At 53.0% G+C, this 5,125-nt stretch overlaps 2 pseudogenes; both read right to left on the bottom strand.

Annotated features, from left to right (window-relative positions):
- Positions 1 to 1,780: 1,780 nt before the first annotated feature.
- Positions 1,781 to 1,882, bottom strand: LOC142685984 (U2 spliceosomal RNA; annotated as a pseudogene).
- A 1,244-nt stretch (positions 1,883 to 3,126) lies between these two features.
- Positions 3,127 to 3,300, bottom strand: LOC142685934 (U2 spliceosomal RNA; annotated as a pseudogene).
- Positions 3,301 to 5,125: the final 1,825 nt, after the last annotated feature.

The raw sequence follows: 5,125 nt of genomic DNA, 5'->3' as shown, positions 1-5,125 counted from the left end.
GCCTGGCGGGTCCGAAAGATCCAGCAGGCCCTCTGACAGAAATTGTTCCAGGATTGTAGCCACCTGGATGTCTGTTGTGAAGTCGATGACCTCAGGTTCAGACACGAGTTCCTCCACCATCTGCTCCATTTCCTCCTGCTGCGCAAGGGAATCTTCGCAGATTTCCACGACTTGTCGCTTTGAGGACTCAGCAGCTGGGCTGTCCCTCACCTTTCTCTTCCTCTGGATGGCACCTGAGGAGACAAGAGGGGGAAAATCCTCCAGGGAGAGGACTCCAGCAGCTGGAGGGGAAGATGTTAGTGCTGCTGGAGCTGGGGAGAAGGGAGGCTGGGTTGGGAGAGGTGCAGGTGACAGGACCACTGAGATGGGTGGGTAGGAGAAGGTGAGAGCCTCAGTGGGGGTGACAGGGGTTGGGGACGGGGGGGTGGGGAGGGCCGGGCGAGGGAGGGTGGGAAGGGTAGGGCGAGGGAGGGCCGGGAGAGGGGGGGGAGGGACTGTCGTCTTCTTACCATCCTTCTTTTTCCCGGTCTTCTGTGCCGCTGGAGCTCTGGCTGGGGCGGGGTTCCCTCTGGCTGGAGCTTTCGCTGCTACAGTTGCCCAGGATCGATCCCTCTTCGGGCAGTCCTTGTAAGAGTGGGCTGCTTGTCCGCAGAGGTTGCACATTGTCCGTTTCGGGCAGTCTTTGGTCTCGTGTCCTGTTACCCGGCAGTTCTTGCAGGCGTCCTCCTTGCAGTCCTTCACCGAATGACCCTTCTTGCTGCATCTCCTGCAGATCTGCGGCATGTCCGGGTAATAGATGAGGCCGTAGGAGTTGCCCAGCGAGAATGACTGGGGCAGGTGCTGGAGGCCGTCTTCCGCGCTCGAATCCTTGTTCAGTCGGACGATTACCGACCACTTGCCAGTCCAGAAGCCGAGTCCGTTCAGGATGTGGGTGGGTTCCCTCACCACTGTGCAGAACCGCTTCAGGAGCGTGGTGATGTCTTTGCCGGGGGTGTGTGGGTTCCGCATTGAGACCGTCACCCGCCTTTCCTCTCTTTGGACAGGGCAGTTGCCCACAAAGCGAGAGAAAGGGGATTCAGGCCTCGCCGCTTTCACCATCTCCCAGTACCTTCTGCAGATGTTGATCGAAGCGAAGGTCACGAAGAACATCCCGGTCATGAAGGCCTGGATACTGATGGTCTCCGGCTTAGCGAAGCCCTGATCCAGGAGCATCTTCTGGCAGAACACTTCTTCCGTCATGTCCGGCACTCTCCCGTCCACCTCCTTGAGCTTCAGGGCCACCGTCTGCTTCATCCAGGGCTCCAGGGTTGGAGCAGCCTGGTTCGGCTTCCTGGTGGCCTGTTGGCTTGAGGAGGCTTCAGGAGGAGATGTCCTGGCCTGGGCCGGCTCACCTGGTCCATCAGCCTTCTCCTTCTGGGTGGCAGGGTTGCTGGTTGAGGCCATGGCTTCTTCCAGCTGTTCCTGTCGCTTGGGGAGGATCTTCGATAGCTCTTTCCCGAAGGGGGCGGAGCTATGCAAATCTTCTCCTTGCTGGCCGAGGTTCTTCCACGAAATTTCTTCCGCAGCGGTTCCTCGTCGAGCTTCTTCTTCTGCGGCCGAGCTTCTTCGAAGATCCCCTTCAGCAGCGGCTCTTCTCCGAAGTTCTCCTTCTTCTTCCCGGCAGCGATCTCCCGGAGCTTCTTCCTCGATGGCGGCTTCTCCCTTCTGGATCGTCGTCTTCGCTGGTTCTTCTCCGCAGTTCGTCGCCGGCTTCGTCTGGAACGCTCTTGGATCGCTAAGCTAGTGTTTATAGCCCCCAGTGGTTCTCCGAGCTATCTATCCTTACAAGGACTGATAAGAACAGATACTACACTTGATCTTAGCCAAAAGGCCGAGAAGCGAGCCTGCCTAATACTGCTGTTCACCCCTTGCAGCGATTCAGCCTACTTCTAGGCAATTCCATGGGGCCCTGCAGGCTCACACACATTTACAGCTACTAAGCGGGAGGTGAATAAAGGCCGGAGAGGAAGCTACACAGGATTTGCTTCTTTTGCTTGCACCACAATGCAGTGCTGAAAGAGGAGGAATCTACATAAAAACGCCTTCTTGGCAACGCCCAAATGCCCTCCTGCCGTGCAAATACTGGCAGCAGCAGCAGCAGTAAGTGCATGCCCACAGCCACCCCTTGTTCCTTCACAACTTGTATTAGCTTTAATCCAGTCCAGTGCTGCCTGCTGAGCAGCACTGACCAACACTGCCTGGGCCCAGGCTTTTATCTATCTCTGAGGCCCCATTATGATGTCAGAAAGCTGGCTCTGGAATCCTGAGGGCTCCACTATGACACGTGCAAAGTTCCGTCTGAACTTTATATAAGACGGTGAGGCTCAGTCAGTCACTCAGTGTTGCCTGAGAGGGCAACACTGCAACAGCCGGCCGCCAGGCTGTCTTTTTTTTGCACATTTATTTGCCTCCAGGAGGCCACAAGAGGGAGACAAGGGACTGCAAAATGGAAAATAAGCATCCACCAACTTTACAGACAACTTCTCCTTGCTCCTACAACCTCCATCCTTGCACAGTTTGTTATTCTTCCAGGTAACAAAGTAACAAATCCAAATTGCTGCTCTCTTTGTAGGCAAGCAAGGGTTTGTTGCAACTGCAATTCTTACTTCTTCTTGAAATGTAGGGACGACAGTACATTCCATCACATCCATCTAGTGTACACAGGTAGGTCCATTGTGGCGGGTAGGCGGCTGGCTGCTTTAATGGCTGTTTGCTGTTCCCCTACTCCACTCCACTCCACTATTTGACTGTGGTGCTGCATCAATCAGTGGCTGGCTCAGGTGCAGCTCTTTAACTTACCTAGGAGGGAGGGCGGAGAGAAGACAAGGAAGGTGAATGAGCTGTTCCAATGTGAAATGCCGGAAACACAGAAACACAGAAGACACACACACACACACAACAAGAGGTGGCAATGTATTAATTAATTGCATTTAATAAATGAGCTCATTATCACACATGACTGTACAAATGCATTGTCCAACAGGTGTTGAAATAATGGGATTAAAAGGGGAGATCCCATCAGAAAGACAAAAACAATAGCAAACACAAATAGCACTTTTGGAATCTGATTTTAGTCAACACATAAGGGAAGGGTGCACCGGTCCTGGAAATACTGCAATACCAGGTCAATGCGTGGAGTGGACAGAGCAAGCTCTATTTCCATCTCCCTGTTCTAAAAATCCATTTAATATATGGTCCCCAGATAGGGGACGTATCAGATATTAAACTGATAAGAACAGATTTTTTGATTGAAAATGCTTTATTGACAATCAATCGTCATCATACAAACATTACTGCGACGCAGCGCAAGCCATGAAGCAGCAAATAATAAATAATAACAGTCGTCAAACATAACATGACAGTATAATACACAGTACAGGCTAGCCTATGCTATACATTACACCACATGCTACACTAACATTCTTGCATTCACTAAAGCCAAACAACAAAGCATTACAGACAAGTGATGGGATAGGGGAGTGGGTAGGAGGGGATAGGGAAGGGGGAAATCACAGGCCCGAAGCTTTATTGAAAGACAACACACAAGAAGGGAGAGTGGGGGGAAGGGGAGTATCAGTCCTCTTCCTCATCGACGTCCGGGCTGTCCCAGGTGGAATAGTCTCTGAGCAGGCTGTGGATCAGCCTGCGGCAGTCCTGGACGGACACACTCTCTCTCCGCAAAATCAGACGGTTCCTGGCAAACCATATAGCGTCCTTAAAGCAGTTCATAAGGCGCCAGGCTTCCTGGATTGCTCCATCCGTGGTATTCCCAGGAAATAGTCCATAAAGTACCGAGCGGTACGACAGTCTGTTCCTGGGTACTGAGTCCTTGAGTTCATGTTCCAAGGCTTTCAACAGACCCTGTGCAAAGGGGCACTGCCAGAAAATGTGCAAAGATGTTTCCTCCGTGAAGGGGCACCTGGGGCAGTACCGGGTCTTGCACAGGTTGCGGGCATGCATGAATGACCTAAGAGGCAGTCCTCCCTGGATGGCCATCCATGAAATGTCCTTGTGCCCGTTGGTCAACCTGCCAGATGACACGTTAGTCCAAACAGTCTCCAACGTGTCGGCATGAAGCCCTGGAACAGACTCCAGTGAGTCCTTTGCTCTGATGTGCTTGTGGATCGTCTTAGGTTTCCACAAGTCGGGCTTAAGACCCTCCAGTTGATGCTCCCTCACGAACCGGACGACATCTCCGTAGAACCAGGGAGCGTGCCAGTTGTAAGGGAAGGAGCTGTCCCACTTGTCCCAGCCAAAACCTCGCCAGAGGGGAAGGAGGAAGTAGCGGGACATGGCCTTGCCCGCAGAGCCGTTTGCTGTCCTCAGAGTCCTACGAACACAGTCACATACAAAAGCGATCCGCAGCAGAGTGGGAATGTCGGGTATACCCTTCCCACCTTTGCGGGGCTCCTTGTACATAACAGTCCGCTTTACTCTGTCCATTTTCGAGCCCCAGATGAAGCGAAACACAGTCCTGGTAATGGCCCTCGAGACGGTGGCAAGAGGGGGCCATGCCTGTGCAGTGTATTGTAGCACAGGCAAGACTTCGTTACGCAGGACCATTGCTTTGCCCTCAATAGTGAGTTGTCTGAGGCTCCACAGTCCGATCCTTTGGTTGACTTTGGCCAAGCGTTCTTCCCACGACTTTAGGGCTGCACCTTCCTTACCGAACCAGACTCCCAGAATTTTGATGAAGTCCGGCTTGATAGTAAACGGGAAGGAGGCAGGAGAAGGCAGGTACCACTTTCCGAAGAGCATGGCTTCCGACTTCCCGCAGTTGACTTTTGCCCCTGAAGCGCGTCCGAACTCCTCACAGGTCTGGACGAGTGCAGTCACCGAACTCTGGTCAGCGCAGAAGACGGTCACGTCGTCCATGTACAGCGAGCATTTGACCTCGAAGTGTCCTGGACCTGGTGCGGTGATCCCTCTGATCTCTCCATTCTGCCGGATAGCCTCTGCGAAGAGCTCTATAACACAAACAAAAAGGAGAGGTGAAAGAGGACAGCCTTGTCTAACCCCCGACGATACAGGAAAGGGGTCAGTCTTCCAGCCGTTCACCAGCACCGAGCTGTAAATGTCGCAATAC

The sequence above is a fragment of the Rhinoderma darwinii genome (genome assembly GCF_050947455.1).
Source record: "Rhinoderma darwinii isolate aRhiDar2 chromosome 5 unlocalized genomic scaffold, aRhiDar2.hap1 SUPER_5_unloc_16, whole genome shotgun sequence".
In the NCBI taxonomy this organism is placed as follows: domain Eukaryota; kingdom Metazoa; phylum Chordata; class Amphibia; order Anura; family Rhinodermatidae; genus Rhinoderma; species Rhinoderma darwinii.
Note: the sequence above shows the minus strand (reverse complement) of the source record. Positions and strands in the feature narration are given on the sequence as shown.